Source organism: Amphibalanus amphitrite, unplaced genomic scaffold (genome assembly GCF_019059575.1).
Source record: "Amphibalanus amphitrite isolate SeventyFive unplaced genomic scaffold, NRLGWU_Aamphi_draft 000549F_arrow, whole genome shotgun sequence".
In the NCBI taxonomy this organism is placed as follows: Eukaryota; Metazoa; Arthropoda; class Thecostraca; order Balanomorpha; family Balanidae; genus Amphibalanus; species Amphibalanus amphitrite.
The window spans coordinates 410,397-427,691 of record NW_024882043.1 but is presented as its reverse complement, the minus strand read 5'-3'; the positions used below and the strand labels follow the sequence as shown (position 1 = coordinate 427,691).

The 17,295-nt window shown below is 44.5% G+C and overlaps 1 protein-coding gene across 1 annotated transcript in view; it reads right to left on the bottom strand.

Moving 5' to 3' along the window:
• Window positions 1-17,295, bottom strand: part of LOC122393704 (solute carrier family 12 member 9-like) — a 332,365-nt gene that overhangs the window by 35,794 nt on the left and 279,276 nt on the right. The window lies entirely within an intron of this gene.

Below are 17,295 nucleotides of genomic sequence, written 5' to 3'. Positions count from 1 at the left end.
CATATGCACACCATTAAGACCTTTTTTATTTTAAACTGCTTAGTGATCATGCATGTACCGCCGCTTTAGTCATACAATTATTTAGTGCACGTCCCAATTAGATCCGTTCCACTGAATTGTGGCTATTCCAGAGTCAGGCTCAATATATCAAAGTAGAAACAGCTCTTGGTCACTTGCTAAAGTACCTACAGGCACACGCACTAATTCACGCCCAGGCCATTCCCACTCCGCCATAGACGTGTCATCGAGAGCCGGCGCTGCTGGCAGCTAGCCCAGCTGCGACTGGCGCACGCTGCTTGTTTGTTTTTGTTTTGTTGGGTTAGGCCCTTTCGGTCTGACAATACCATTTCAGAGCCGGACGAATGATAGGAATTAGGGGGAGACATTGGTCTGGGCAGACACCCTACAGAGTCGCCGGGGCTGAGCCCGTCAGAATGGACAGGCCGACCAGCCCTCCAAGCACTCTCTGCACCCGGCTACGGGGTGCGCTCCCTCGGGAGCAGCGGTGCCGCTCCAAGGGAGCAGCCCGCATGAGATGAAGGTGCCTGTCCAGCCCGGAATGGGGGTTTCGGCGTGGAGGAGAAGGATTTCAGTATCCTGATTCCTGAGGATGGAAACGACGGAACGGAGGAGCACGCTGCTCCGAACCTCCCCTTTACATAGCCGCGAGTAGCATTTTTTTTCGGTAAACAATTAAGGATCTGTAAGCTTTTTGTCAGCGTGCGACGGTTATATAGGCCGCACCACTAGTCGCCTTTGTTTTAACATCACGGACGGCACATATGCCACCCTCATCTTACACACTTCATTTTATTTGGCCCAAACGCTCTGGAATTCCTCAAACTCCCTGACCGGTCAGTGAGTTTGCAAACTCCCTAGTGATTTTGTAAACTCCCTAGTGAGTTTGCAAACTCACTGATTGGTCAGGGAGTTTGCAAACTCCCTAGGGAGTTTGCAAACTCACGGATTTCTCAAACTCCCTGTAACATATATATGTTACAGGGAGTATGCGATTTCAGTTAGTTTGCAACGACCCTAGGGTGGTTGTAACCTCCCTGAACGATCAGTTTGTTTGCAACGACCCTAGGGACGTTACAAAATAACTGCTCGTTCCGGGACGTTGTAACGAAACTAGGGTCGTTGCAACCTCCCTAGTTAGTATGCAACGAACCTAGGGTTGTTACAAAATAACCAGGGAGCTTAAGAATTCATCGAGTCTCGTTTCATAGGAGGGCCGTGGCCCGTCAACAATCTTGTCCGATGAAAATCTTGTTCAATCTAGTTCATTTAAATAGACAAGGAGAACAAAATTTGAACATTTAGCTCAGGTGTATTTCACGACGGCCATCAAGCACACATTTTGTGCAGATTAGGTGCACATTTGGTGCAGATTTGTTCAAATTAGATGGGCATTCGCCAGGAAGCCTTCGTAAAAACGGCTATTATCCGCGCGTTTCCAATCTTTTTGTGATTGTAAACGTTCAAACATGTGAAATGAAGGTGGTCCCATGCATTATGGTGGGTGTCAAGGTCACGTGAAGGTCTGGTCAAGGTCATTGACCTTTGATGACCTTAGTTCACTTCTTCTGAGTTCATATATTTTTAGGCTAGTTTTTGGAGCTGATTTCGAATTTAGCATCCATTTGAACATTTACGAAGTAATTTTGACGCCTTCGTACCATGTCACGAAGCTGTCAGTGTTGGTTGACACCTTATATGGACAGCTAGCAAGACGCCTACTGGTTGACCTAACCTGACTTGACCCGACCTGGCCTAAAAACATCAAGACATCATCGGTGATCAAAGCTAATATGAAATTCGTGATCAGCGCCCCGAAAAAACCTCGTAACAACCCAACTCTCTTTAACAGGTCCCGATTTTCCCGACTTTTGAGTCACTGACCTGACCTGGAAGGTCAACCAATAACCTAGCCCCGCCATGTGCGTTTGCGGCTAGCAAAACACCAATAAGGGCGAGAGTTGACCCCGAAGGACCTGTTGGTTTTCTACATGCGCGCCGGCCGGGGGAGGGTTGGTACGACCCCCTCGTCGTTTTTCGCCCCTGGTGGAGTTAGTGCGTTGCGGAAAAAACGAGCGTGTGTGCCGTTAGGAGACACAGCAACTAGTATCCGATTTTAAGGTCTCAGGTCAACCGGTGTCCTCTGAGGTCAGGTCAAGTGACCCAAGACACGGGTTCGGTTTTTGATTAATAACTTCTTTAAAAAAAACAGTCGCCGAGCGCGATTTTAGCATCACCGTGCTCGCCTTGCTCAGGCGCGTTGAATAGTATACTTTTTGTTCGGGTGAGGTCAACTTGAGGTGTTGACCTCGGGTCAAGGTCAGGTCAGAGACACCTAGGTCGCGAAATTGGTCAAAGGAGGTCGTGTGGCATATTATTCGATTCGGCAGGTCTTCCTTAGTCCATTGGTGGCTTGACCGACTCGCTAGCTCAGTTTACTCGGGAGTTATTGACGAAAAGCTGCAAAATTGAAGCATCTAACCTTGCAAGGAGTGCATGAAATCACAATCCGCGTGCTTGAGATAGTTTGAGATCGTTTCCGGCGCCAGAATAGCAGTTTTCATTTTTCTCCAATGACTTATAGTGGTTAGGTCACGTGACCAACCTGACCTCATGTGATCTTTAGGAAAAATCCTAGAGGTACAAGTTGTGAGGCTTCTAGAAGATGCACGTACTGTAAGTTTCATCCCCCTGTAAAAGCTCCTCTGGGACTGAGGGCGTTGCGAAGTTGCGGCATCTGAGGACCGTCCACTTATGACGTCATAGGTCAGTAACCTGACCTGACCTGAAAATCTGGTTGGTGTCACAAGATCCGGCTTGAATCAAAGGTCAGGTATGCCTAGTTTCAGCTCTCTATTGCTGGCATGTTCGGAGCTATCGCGAAAAAAAAACTAGGGGGGAGGCGAGGATTAAGCTAGGCTGGGTTGGGTACGTTTGGGTCAAGTAGTAGGGGTCCCACCCGCACCACCTGTTTATAGCAGGTGTACCTAAACCACCAGCGACAGCTTCGTAGCGAGTTGCATTGGCACCACAACTATACGTACTTCTCAAATGTCTCAACGAGTGCTGGATTCGAAATAAGCTTTAAAAAATCCCTTAAAATCGTAAAATTTGAAACAGTCACCCGAAGTCACCAAACCTCAATGACCTTGACCTGGCAGACAACTGACAAGTCAACTTGAAACCCATAACGATGGATGGGACAACCACCAGTTCACATGCTGGCACGTTTATATGTAATCACAATAGAAGTCTGGAAACGCAATTTTATGTGCACTAACATAAACGGCAAATCATTTCGGTCTGCCATGGTCTCAGAAATCAGATCAAAGGTCAAAGTTCATTGGTTTCAGGATCATTAACTGTATAGCGAATGTGTAACCAGCGTAGATAAGTTCGAGGACACTCAAAGTTTCGTCACGATCAGCCACTTTTAGCGCGAGATAATCGCGAAAAAACGAGGGCCCGCACCCCTAAAAGTGTGAGGGATAACCCGCACACGGATAGCGATAGATATCCATCACACCTACCCCAGTAACTATATTTTCTACTTGTAAGCATATGCTGGCGATATAATGCAGCCAAAAATATCACAGTTACGTGCTTTGTCCCGGGCACGACATATGCTCCTGAGCTGAATGTTCAAATTTTATTCTTTTTTCTTTTATACTGAACTAGATTGAACAAGATTTTCATTGGACAAGATTGTTGACGGCCCTCCTGTGAAACGAGACTCGATGAATTCTAAAACTCCCTAGTTATTTTGTAACAACCCTAGGTTCGTTGCATACTAACTAGGGAGGTTGCAACGACCCTAGTTTCGTTACAACGTCCCGGAACGAGCAGTTATTTTGTAACGTCCCTAGGGTCGTTGCAAACAAACTGATCGTTCAGGGAGGTTACAACCACCCTAGGGTCGTTGCAAACTAACTGAAATCGCATACTCCCTGTAACATGTTACAGGGAGTTTGAGAAATCCGTGAGTTTGCAAACTCCCTAGTGAGTTTGCAAACTCCCTGACCCATCAGTGACTTTGCAAACTCACTGACCGGTCAGGGAGTTTGAGAAATTCCAGAGCGATTGGGCCAAATAAAATCAAATGTGTAAGATGAGGGTGGCATACGTGCCGTCCGTGATGTTAAAACAAAAGCGACTAGTGGTACGGCCTATATAACCGTCGCACGCTGACAAAAAGCTTACAGATCCTTCATTGTTTTACCGAAAAAATGCTACTCGCGGCTAAGTAAAGGGGAGGTTCGGAGCAACGTGCTCCTCCGTTCCGTCGTTTCCATCCTCAGGAATCAGGATACTGAAATCCTTCTCGTCCACGCCGAAACCCCCACTCCGGGCTGGACAGGCACCTTTATCTCATGCGGGCTGCTCCCTTGGAGCGGCACCGCTGCTCCCGAGGGAGCGCACTCCGTAGCCGGGTGCAGAGAGTGCTTAGTCTGGTCGGCCTGTCCATTCGGACGGGCTCAGCCCCGGCGACTCTGTAGGGTGTCTGCCCAGACCAATGTCTCCCCTAATTCCTGTCATTCGTCTGGCTCTGAAATGGTCTTGTCAGACCGAAAGGGCCTATAACCCAACAAAACAAAAACAAACAAGCAGCGTGCGCCAGTCGCAGCTGGGCTGGCTGCCAGCAGCGCCGGCTCTCGATGACACGTCTATGGCGGAGTGGGAATGGGCGTGAATTGGTGCGTGTGCCTGTGCCTTAGCAAGTGACCAACAGTGAGCTGTTTCTACTTTGATATATTGAGCCTGGCTCTGGATTAGCCACACTTGAGTGGAACGGATCTAATTGGGACGTGCACTAAATAAATGTATGACTAAATAAAGCGGCGGTACATGCATGGATAGATCACTAAGTAGTTTAAAATAACAAAGGTATTAATGGTGTGCATATGATCCATAGGCTTTTTGTCAGCGTGCGAGGCCCTTCAACTAGCCGCCTTTGTTTTAACATCACGGACGGCACGTATGACACCCACATGCTGCACACTTGTTTTTATTTGGCCCAATCGCTCTGAAATTTCTCAAACTCCCTGACCAGTCAGTGAGTTTGCAAACTCCCTAGTGAATTTGTAAACTCACGGATTTCTCAAACTCCCTGTAACATATATATATATATATATATATATATATATATATATATATATATATATATATATATATATATATATATATATATATATATATATATATATATATATATATATATATATATATATATATATTTATATATATATATATATATATATATATATATATATATATATATATATATATATATCTTCGCAGTCGCCGTCACGCAGCGTGCGCTGCGTGACGGCGACACCGAGCTCTACCGCGAGGTGAATCGGCAAGTCAAGGCGTCAATCCGCCGTGACAGTCGAGAGCACATCAACAACAAGATCAGGGAACAAGGCCCCCGCTCTACGTGGCGCAACCTACGGTCAGTGGTCGCTGGCAAGAAATCACAGGCAGTGCTCCCGTCTGTTGGGGCAGACGAGATGAACTCGTACTTTGTCCAGGTCGGGCCGCGGGTGGCGCGTGAGGTGCGAGAGCGCGACGGTGACCGCGTAGTACCGTGCCGGCTGCCGCGTGTGGGCTCGTGCGGGTTCACAGTCCGGCCTGTGGACATCGATATGCTGCGCAGGGTGGTGTTCTCCATGCGAGGCACCTCTGCATGTGGACTCGACGGGGTGTCGATCAAGAAAGTTAAGCTGTGTTTTGATGTGATTGGTCCGATCTTACAACATGTTATTAACAACTGTCTGACCCGAAACGACTTCCCTGGCTCTTGGAAGCATTCTGTGGTGCGACCCATTTTCAAGTCAGGTGACCCGACTTTGCCGGCCAATTATAGGCCGATATCGCTTGTGCCCGTCATCGCCAAGATCACTGAGCGGATCGTCCAGCGTCAGCTCCATTATTACCTCTCTGGCAACTTTCTTCTCTCGGACAGTCAACATGGATTTCGGCCCAACCATTCGACTGCTTCCGCTCTTATTAACCCTATTAGTGGCAGGCTCCTGGCTACCCCATATTAGTGGCAGGGGGGGGGGGGGCTGTTTACGATCCCCCTTGATATCTCGAGATCTAACGGGCCGATTTTCAAAATTCAAACGGCATTCGATTCGGCTCAACGAGATCTACATTTCTAAAAAAAATGTCAATAGGGGGTAGAGGGGGGTAAAAAAGGGCAAATTGCAGATACATTTTAGACTGTTAATCATGGCCAGGTTTCTGAACCAATCTTAACGCAACTTTTGCCGATCGATAGAGAATGAACCAGGAATTCACATGGATCCTAATAATATGCATTTTCAAAAATCATAGGCGGATACAGATCATTGAGATTGGGGGTACACAAAAAGTATAGTAAATAAGGTTTTTGTTGGTACTGTTTCTAAAAAGGGTGGCAATGGTCTTGTTATGTTACAATTTTCTTATGAGAGAACGACTAAAATTGTATTGGTCATGCATAGGCGGTGTCAGGGCACCTATGTTGGGAGGTAAAAAATAACCCCCCTTTTTGGACGCCTGGAACCGCCTATTATAGCAAAAACGTGTCAAAAGAGGATGCACAATAACTTTGTATATGTTATCACATGATACCTTTCATTCACTGTTCGTAAAACTGGTGCAGCATCGTGATCTTCGTCCAAATGACTCGCTTCACGAATAGGACCCCCCATTTCCCAGTGCTCTGGAGCCGCCCCTGGTAAAGTTATGAACTTGAAATTTTCAGGGAATGTGCCCAATTAAGTTTTAGGAAAAGTCAGAAAATTTCAGCATCGTAGCTTCAGCGGTTTCGGAGAGATTCCCGAAAAACCTGAGGGGTGGATAAAAACAACCCCCCCTGCCACTAATAGGGTTAACGTCTCCGATAGTATACTCTCAGCCATGGACAACAGCGAAATTTCTCTCCTGTGTCTCATTGACCTAAGTAAATGCTTTGATATCATCAACCATTCTAAATTACTTGACAAGCTCCAACTACTTGGGATTGACGCTGGATGGTTCCGCTCATATCTTGAGGGCCACACACAGAGTGTATGTATCAGTGATGGTAGGGGTCACCGCGTACTCTCCAAGTCACTGCCAAACCATAACCGTGTTTACATAGGGTTCCCTTAATCTTCCCCTATTTGTCTCTTAAATGTCCCTTATAAAGGATTCCTCTGTCTCCTTTACCTTGCTTTACTACAAATATGGCGCAACTAAGTCATTCTAGAAGCAGTTTGCAATTGTTACTTACCTTTAGGGCTCTCCCAAATAGCTTTCAGACTAGACACTGAGGTAAAAGTGATAGCACATGAAAGCTCAAAGCAAGAAAAATCAGAAAACTATCTGGCATTTAACATACTTTAAACGGCTGAGCTATTATTCAAGTAGGTGTAATCACATCCACGGCAATATCAGAACACCGCACCTGTCGAATTTCCGCCTTGACTTTCTGCCGTTTATGCGTTAATGCCACTTAAAAATCCTCAGTCGGCGCACGTGCGCTTGTCGAGTCGGGGACCACCAGTCGGACGTTTCGGAACTGCCGGCCAATCAGCACGCCGCTTTTGTGATGTGGAAGTTTGAGAACCACTGGATATGGTAGCGTAGCAGCTTTTGGAAAGGCGCTACGCTACCAAATCCTCCCCTATTTGTCGCTTAAAGAGGGAATTGAAGGGCAGGATAAAATTACTTCAAAATATGAATTGTTGAATTTCGAGTATTAAATAAGCCCAATTTATATTGTTTACAGCATAAACGATGCTTAGTATGCTTCTAACAGCAATAGCGTCCACAGCAACGTTACACGCGAGCGCTATGATGCCTAAAATTCGATCTGAAAATAGGGGAGAAATAGGGGAAGATTAAGGGAACCCTATGTAAACACGACTCATGTTGGTGTGTTCCAAGGCTCGGCCCTCGGGCCTTTGTTGTTCACTTGCTTTGCGAACGACATGAGCCTGCATGCCCTTGATGCGCGTATCGTTCAGTACGCTGACGATACGCAGGTGCTCGTCAGTGGCCGTAGGACAGCGATGAGCGACACAGTGACTAGAATGGAGACGACCCCATGGCAGCCCTCAGTGACTGGTTTGCGGCCAATGGGTTGAAAGTCAATGCCACCAAGACTGAATTGATTGCGTTTGGCAGCCGGCAGAGCATGCGCAACCTGCCTGACATAAATGTAAGATTTAGAGACGCCGTCTTGAAACCGTGTCAAAAGGTCAAGAATCTGGGCGTGACCGATTCTTACCTCACCTGGGATGACCATGTTGCTGCCATTGTTGGTAAATGTTTCGGAGCGCTGATAGGATTGAGCCAGGTGCGCCACTACATACCCGAGGATACGATTGTGCCGCTTGTGACTGCCCTTGTTCTCTCACATGTGCGGTACTGCCTGCCCGTTTACGGGAACTGCTCGAAAGGGAACCTCGCACGACTTGATAAGGTCATTAATTTTGCCGCAAGGGTTGTGTCTGGCCGTCGCAAATATGACCACGTGGCTGATGTAAGGGACGCGCTGGGGTGGCTCTCGGCTGGTGACCTATCGTCGTACGATACGCTGGTGCTACTGCACAAGGTTATCCGAACGGGCGAGCCAGCTGACATTGTCGCTATGTTTCGCCGAAATGAGGAGATGCGCGAGCGAGCGACTAGACGGGATAGCAGGCTGTGCCTACCTGGCATCCACACAGAGGCGGGGCGTCGAAGGTTCAGCTACCGTGCAGCCATGCAGTACAACGCTCTGCCCAGTGATTTTCCGGACATGTCAACAAACAAGTTCAAATCATCGCTCAAACGTCGCTTTCAACACTGATTTAGGCTTATGCATATGGGTTGCATGTATGTCAGCTGCAATCTATTCATGCATAGCCATGCGTTTTGATGAGTTTTGTGTGATATGTTGAGTGTGATGTCTTTTTGTTCCATTCTCATATGACGCGGGAGCGTAATAGCCACAACTAACTGTGGATGCCCCCCAGATGTTAAATACAAATACAAATATATATATATATATATATATATATATATATATATATATATATATATATATATATATATATATATATATATATATATATATATATATATATATATATATATATATATATATATATATATATATATATATATATCTATATATATATATATATATATATATATATATATATATATATATATATATATATATATATCAGAATATTTGGGAAGCAGGTTCTCTCTGATACATATGTCATTAAACACGACAGCATGTTTGGTGTTATTTAGCTTTTTTGTTTCATTTTCGAGACGTCGGACAGTACTTCTTTCCTCATCGTTCAAAGAGAAAAGTAACTCACCAAAAGAAGCAATGGCTGCTTCAGACTGTTTCTTTAAGAGTTCTTTTTTGCGAGATAGTTGTTCAGTTGTCAGCCGTTTGCGAAAATCAGTCACAAAATCTTCATGCTGTACTGCTTGATCGTGAATGTTTATGTCAGAATATTTGGGAAGCAGGTTCTCTCTGATACATATGTCATTAAACACGACAGCATGTTTGGTGTTATTTAGCTTTTTTGTTTCATTTTCGAGACGTCGGACAGTACTTCTTTCCTCATCGTTCAAAGAGAAAAGTAACTCACCAAAAGACGCAATGGCTGCTTCAGACTGTTTCTTTAAGAGTTCTTTTTTGCGAGATAGTTGTTCAGTTGTCAGCCGTTTGCGAAAATCAGTCACAAAATCTTCATGCTGTACTGCTTGATCGTGAATGTTTATGTCAGAATATTTGGGAAGCAGGTTCTCTCTGATACATATGTCATTAAACACGACAGCATGTTTGGTGTTATTTAGCTTTTTTGTTTCATTTTCGAGACGTCGGACAGTACTTCTTTCCTCATCGTTCAAAGAGAAAAGTAACTCACCAAAAGAAGCAATGGCTGCTTCAGACTGTTTCTTTAATATATATATATATATATATATATATATATATATATATATATATATATATATATATATATATATATATATATATATATATATATATATATATATATATATATATTTCATTGAAAATGACAGCATAGAAGTGATTAATTCTCTTCTTTTCTAGTGACTCAATCTGTCGTACAAGTTTTTTACCAGTTTCAGAGAATGAGTTTAAGATGGTGCCTATATTGCATAACGTTTCGCTGGCACTTCCAGCATCATCAGATGACATTGGCACCACTAAACATAATACAAACAGTACAAAATACATTCGCGTTCGTTTCGTTTACATAACAATGATCTACACTTCGATTCATGACCTATTCATTTATACACGCAAATATATGAAACGACACGCGGACAATATCACTCACTACCTCTGCAGGCAGTGTACAGCCGTTGGGTAGCATTTGCAGTCAGACTCTCAGAGGCTCACCATCACACAACAGCAACGTTCCCCTTACATGCATCTGCCTGTTGATAGCAGGATCTTTGTCTCTGATGTAGACGGCCTCTAACACCCTTAATCTGTTCACATCGGAACACTTCGCTAGTATTGAGGTGTTGTCTACCACCATAGAGCGGGTCAAGTCGGAGTTGTGGGTTGCTCTCATGTGCTGTTTTGGAGCGCCTGTCTGTAAATGCATGGTTAGTCGTCGTGAAAGTGTTGTTGTTGTGTAGCCGATGTATGTCGAGTTTGAGCGGCGCGCGCAGTCGCCGATAGGGCATGAGAACTCGTACACTACATTGTTGGCCTTTAGGGGGGTACACTACATTGTTGGCCTTCTATGCTGTCATTTTCAATGAAAAATGTCTTCAAGAAAACCTGCTCCCTTCGTTCACAAATATATATATATATATATATATATATATATATATATATATATATATATATATATATATATATTCTTTAATATATATATATATATATATATATATATATATATATATATATATATATATAAAGAAAGGTAGGACTGAAAAGAAAGGTAGGTCAAATCTCACTCAGGCCGAGAACGATGCTCTGCTCTCTCTGGTGAACGATGAGTCCATTGTTATAAGGCCAGCTGACAAGGGATCGTCCTTTGTGGTGATGAATACTAGCGACTACATCTCGAAGCTGGCGGGTGAAATTGAGGAGGGAGATGGATATGACAGGACCAACGGTGACATAACCCCTTCAGTAACGAAAAAGGTTACCAAACTCGCTGCTAAGATGGAGGGAAAAGGGTACATTGGCAAACATCAAAAGAAATACTTAATACCTCCAAGACCCACTCCGGGGGCCCTACAGGGTAACCCCAAGATTCATAAGGGTGGGGCCCCGATGAGAGCAGTAGTAAGCGGGAGGGGACATGCCACGGAAAGGATGGCAGAGATGGCAGAGAGCCATCTCACAGAGCACGTGGAGGCCCAAGCATCATACATCAGGGATACTACAGACTTCCTTGCAAAATTACGGGACCTAGGGCAGCCGGTAACAGGAAGGGGTGGAGGCAAACCACTACTTTTTTGTATGGACGTAGCGAAGTTATACCCCAGCGTCCCGAGAGATGAGGGAGTAGCCGCGTGCCGAGAGGCTTTAGACCAGAGGAAAACAGCTAAAATTCCCACGGAAGAGCTCCTTGAAGTCATACAGTTAGTTTTAGATAATAACAATTTCAAGCTGGGAGGGGATAACAACTATATTCAGACCGAAGGAACGGCTATCGGCTCAAAATTGGGAAGGAACTTTGCATGTACCTATATGGGTGCATGGGAGAAAACTCTACTGGAAAGGGCGTCCAACCAGCCAGACCGGTGGTACCGTTTCATCGATGACATATGGGGAATCTGGACCCACGGGGAAGAATCACTAAAATCCTTTCATCACCTAGCGAACCAAATTCATCCAAATATACAAGTAGACTTACGATTTTCGGATACAAAAATAGAGTTTCTAGATGTGGAGGTATTACTGAGCGAACTGGGCTATATCATAACAAATTTGCATATCAAGCCGACCGATGCTCAGGCATACCTCCACTACACCTCAGACCACCCACCATGCGTCAAGAGGGCTATCCCCAGGGGACTGGGAGTGAGATTGAAACGGATCTGCTCAGATGAGAAAGATTACAGGTATCACAGGGACCGACTGGCAAACAGGCTGAAGGAGAGAGGGTACCCTGGGAATGAGGTCAGTTCCGAGCTAGCGAGGGTGGACCAGATTGATAGGGGGTGGTTTACTTGTCAGCAGGGATAGCAAACGGAAGAGTACGGACAAGGTTCCAATGGTGATAACCTTTAGCAGCTTCCTCCCAGACGTAAGAGCTATCATGAAAAAGAACAGGCATATCTTGAGGAAATCTGACAGGTTAAAAAGTATTTTCAAGAGAGATTCAATGGTAGCTTACAAGAGGGGAAGCAACCTAAAGGATCTACTAGTGCATAAGAAAACGAGGAGGGCACTTGCAACCCGGGGAAGGCAGGACTGTGGAGGCGATTGCGTTATCTGCAAAGCCTTCTACGAAGGAGAATCTGTCCCTGGAGCACAGGGACCTGTGCACTACGATAGAACTATTGGTTGCAAAACTTCAAATTTAGTGTATGGGATCTGGTGTGAAAAGTGCAAGAAGGTGGTTTATGTAGGACAGACGGGAGACACTATATACAGGAGGGTTCAGAACCATCTCTCATCAATTAGGTGCAACAGAGTTGGGAGAATCCCGGTTAACAGGCACTTTACAGTGGAAGGGCACACAGAGGGAGACTTCAAAGTCGTTGGACTAGAGAGAACCTGGGGTAACTCAGAGGACCATAGAAAATTTAGAGAGATGAGATGGGTGGGGTTACTGGGAACACAGAGGGACAGTGAGGGAGAGAATGTAAGAAGGGAGGGTTAGGTATACTCTAACCGGCTGCCCGGTGCAGGTACGTTTTGGTCCGACGTCGCAGTCTTCCATGGGTGCCTGTGGGGACATGTCTAGGTTTGGCGCGTCCCCGCAGTCACCCATCTTAGGTTGCACCGTTGGGTGCGTGGGGCCTTGCAATGTACGGCCGGCTTTAGAGGACAGTGATTGACGTCTTACCTCTCGAAGATGCCTCTAATTTGTGCCGCTACTAGATAGTACGTAGAGGGCCTGTTGTAGCCCGCTCCAGCACCGTTTTCGCCAAATGTTTACTCTGTGGCTAAAGAATATAGCCGGATCGCTAAGGCAGTTTATCGCATTATTCCGTTTCGAAACAGTTCGCTATAGTACTTAGAAACGTCAGCTCGAGGGCTCTTGTCAGGTATTCTGGTGCCTGCCTGACAAGTAGGCTGTGCCGCAGAGCACGGGTGTGCTGCAGGCTGCCTGATGACTGTGTTGTTTACGCCCAATGCCTGTACTGACGATGGTACAGCATTTTAATCATATATCCTTAGTGGCTGCCTGACAAGTAGGCTGTGCCGCAGAGCACGGGTGTACTGCGGGCTGTCTGTCGACTGTGTGATTTGCGCCCGTTGACTGTACCGACGATGGTGCGGTAAATTAATGATATATCCACCGTATTTTATTGCGGATGCATAGGGCTAGGTGGGGTAGTTTGCACCTGGTGGATACAGCCGAAATTGAATTTCCAGGAAACCGGAGGACCATGCTTGTTTCTGCTCGTTGTGTGTAGATGTGTATTTTGCGATTCGCCTTGTTTTGTCTTTGCTGCGCCAGAAGCAGATATGGCTTGCCAGAGTTAACTTCTGAGGCAGACTTTAGCAATAAAAAGTCGAAACGTCACTTATTAGTTTGTTCGCTATATATATATATATATATATATATATATATATATATATATATATATATATATATATATATATATATATATATATATATATATATATATATATATATATATATATATTACTGTAGCTGGGAAGCAGATTGTTGGCAATACAAGTGTTGTTGAACAGAATAGAGAGTTTCGCATTTGTTATTTTTTTGCTCAGACTTTCCACGTTTCGTATAATCTTCTTATTTTCTGGCGTATGTTGAAAGAGGACATTTCCGAGGTTCATAGTGAAAAGAAGGAAGAAGATGAGACACATGTTTAATGAGTAAAGACAAATCAGACGTTTCGTGTAGCATTACACATTTTCAATGGTTGATTGTTACATGATTACAGATTAATATGATGACATGATGACATATAAAAACACATCAGATGTACAATATCGATCGGTGTTTCGAAGATGGTTTCGAATGTGGCAAGGAAGTGGAGCGACTTGAATTAATCACTTCGCGTGTTGTCCTGCGTTCCGTTTATGGCGGGGCACCTTCAAAAAGCTGGAGTATCCCTCTGGCGTTGACCTGTCTGTTGATTTTAGGTTCCAGTTTTCTGATGTAAACTGCTTCCAGTATATTTCTATGGGACAGTCAAAACACATAAACCTGGTCTTCCTCTTCGCCCTATCATTTCTCAGATCCCCCTTCCCACTTACTCATTGGCAAAAACCCTGAACGAACTTCTGACTCCGTATGTGCCTCAAAACTATTCACTCCGGTCATCAGCTGAATTTGTTGATCTGCTGAAAACATCTGAGAGGAAGGGGCAGCTTGCGTCGTTAGATGTGACTAACCTCTTTACAAACGTACCTGTAGAGCGCACCATTAAGATTCTGATTGAGTACGCCTATGAAAACCCTGAACAGGCGCCACCGGAGTTCCCATCCCATATAATGGCTGCGTTACTACGATTATGCACCACAAAGGCTCCGTTTAGATCCCCGTCTGGCCAACTCTACTACCAAGTCGACGGGATTGCTATGGGCTCCCCCCTGGGCGTACTATTCGCCCAAGCCTTCATGACGTCAGTCGAAGAGACCGCCATAGCTAGCCTCACTCGCAAGCCTTCACTTTATTGTAGGTATATCGATGATATCCTCGTAGATGTTGAAGATCTGGACGATCTGCATGTCCTTAAAGTCAAACTAGAAGAGATTTCAGGGCTACAGTTCACAGTCGAGCTGAACACAAACGGCAAAATCAACTTCCTTGATGTCGCTATTGACTCATCCGACGTTCAGTATACCACCACAGTGTACAGAAAGCCCACAGATGCGGGACGCTGCTTAAACGGCTCTAGTGTCTGCCCGGATAAGTTCAAAGAGAGCGTCGTTAGAGCATATGTTCACCGGGCCCTTAAGCACTGCTCAAACTGGGAACTTTTCAACCGTGAGCTAAGACACATCAAACAACTCTTGACAAATAATGGGTTTCCAATTTCCCTGATTGATTCGATCGTAAACAAAACCCTATCAGCTTACATGGACAAAAAAGCTCAGTCCCGTGAGGTTGAACCTGACAAAGACACATCCACTACTCACACACTATATTTCAAAAATCAAATGTCCCCGGCTTACAAAAATGACGAAAAGGCCCTCAAAACAATCATCAAACGGAACGTCAGACCCACGAACACATCCCATGAGGTCAGACTAATAATCTACTACAAAAACCCGACGACCAAATCATTAGTCCTTCGAAACAACCCATCCAACGACCCATCTATCCTCAAAAAGACGAACGTTGTATACCACTACTCATGCAAAAAGGGAGACTGTGCGCTCCAAGCTAACAGTGGCTACATCGGACACACAACAACGACACTTAGCAGAAGAATAACAATGCACCTGCAACAGGGCGCGCTGCTGACACACAACGACACACACCACCAAGACGACCATCTCACACGAACTGACATCACTAAGAACATCACCATACTATGTCAAGAAACAGACAAGAGAAAACTGCATATACTGGAAGCAGTTTACATCAGAAAACTGGAACCTAAAATCAACAGACAGGTCAACGCCAGAGGGATACTCCAGCTTTTTGAAGGTGCCCCGCCATAAACGGAACGCAGGACAACACGCGAAGTGATTAATTCAAGTCGCTCCACTTCCTTGCCACATTCGAAACCATCTTCGAAACACCGATCGATATTGTACATCTGATGTGTTTTTATATGTCATCATGTCATCATATTAATCTGTAATCATGTAACAATCAACCATTGAAAATGTGTAATGCTACACGAAACGTCTGATTTGTCTTTACTCATTAAACATGTGTCTCATCTTCTTCCTTCTTTTCACTATGAACCTCGGAAATGTCCTCTTTCAACATACGCCAGAAAATAAGAAGATTATACGAAACGTGGAAAGTCTGAGCAAAAAAATAACAAATGCGAAACTCTCTATTCTGTTCAACAACACTTGTATATATATATATATATATAAGAATCAGCAGGTGGCCATTAAAATTATAAAAGAAAAAGCTTCAGACGTTTCGACAAGTATTATTATCTTCGTCAGAATAAATGGCGAGAAGCTTCTCAGTCGTGCACGCGTGCGTGCGTGCGTGCGTGCGTGTGTGTGTGTGTGTGTGTGTGTGTGTCCTTGAATACAGATGGCAATGAACAGTATGGCGTTTCTTGCTTTTGATATTTAACGATTGTTGACTTTCTGAAGTTTGCTATACTCTGTTTCATTCCAAACTTGCGGCCGAAGTACCTTCCTGAAAGCAGTGTGTGCTTTCTCATTTCTGTATATACTGCTCTTGCATTCAAAGACTCAAAATATTGAGCGGAGGAGCGAAATGCCAAAGGAAATCCGACCGCAAGCTTGGTATGGAACAGAGTATAACAATTAACAAACTTAAGAAAGTCAATCGAAAAATATCAAAAGTAAGAAACGCCATACTGTTCAAATGTATTCAAGAAACTATCCTGTCCAACTACACAAACAGGAATACATGACCTGACCAACTACACAAACAGGAATACATGACCTGTCCAACTACACAAACAGGAATACATGACCTGTCCTACTACACAAACAGGAATACATGACCTGTCCAACTACACAAACAGGAATACATGACCTGTCCAACTACACAAACAGGAATACATGACCTGTCCAACTACACAAACAGGAATACATGACCTATCCAACTACACAAACAGGAATACATGACCTGCCCAACTACACAAACAGGAGTACATGACCTGTCCAACTACACAAACAGGAATACATGACCTGCCCAACTACACAAACAGGAATACATGACCTGTCCAACTACACAAACAGGAATACATGACCTGTCCAACTACACAAACAGGAATACATGACCTGCCCAACTACACAAACAGGAATACATGACCTGTCCAACTACACAAACAGGAATACATGACCTGTCCAACTACACAAACAGGAATACATGACCTGTCCAACTACACAAACAGGAATACATGACCTACCCAACTACACAAACAGGAATACATGACCTGTCC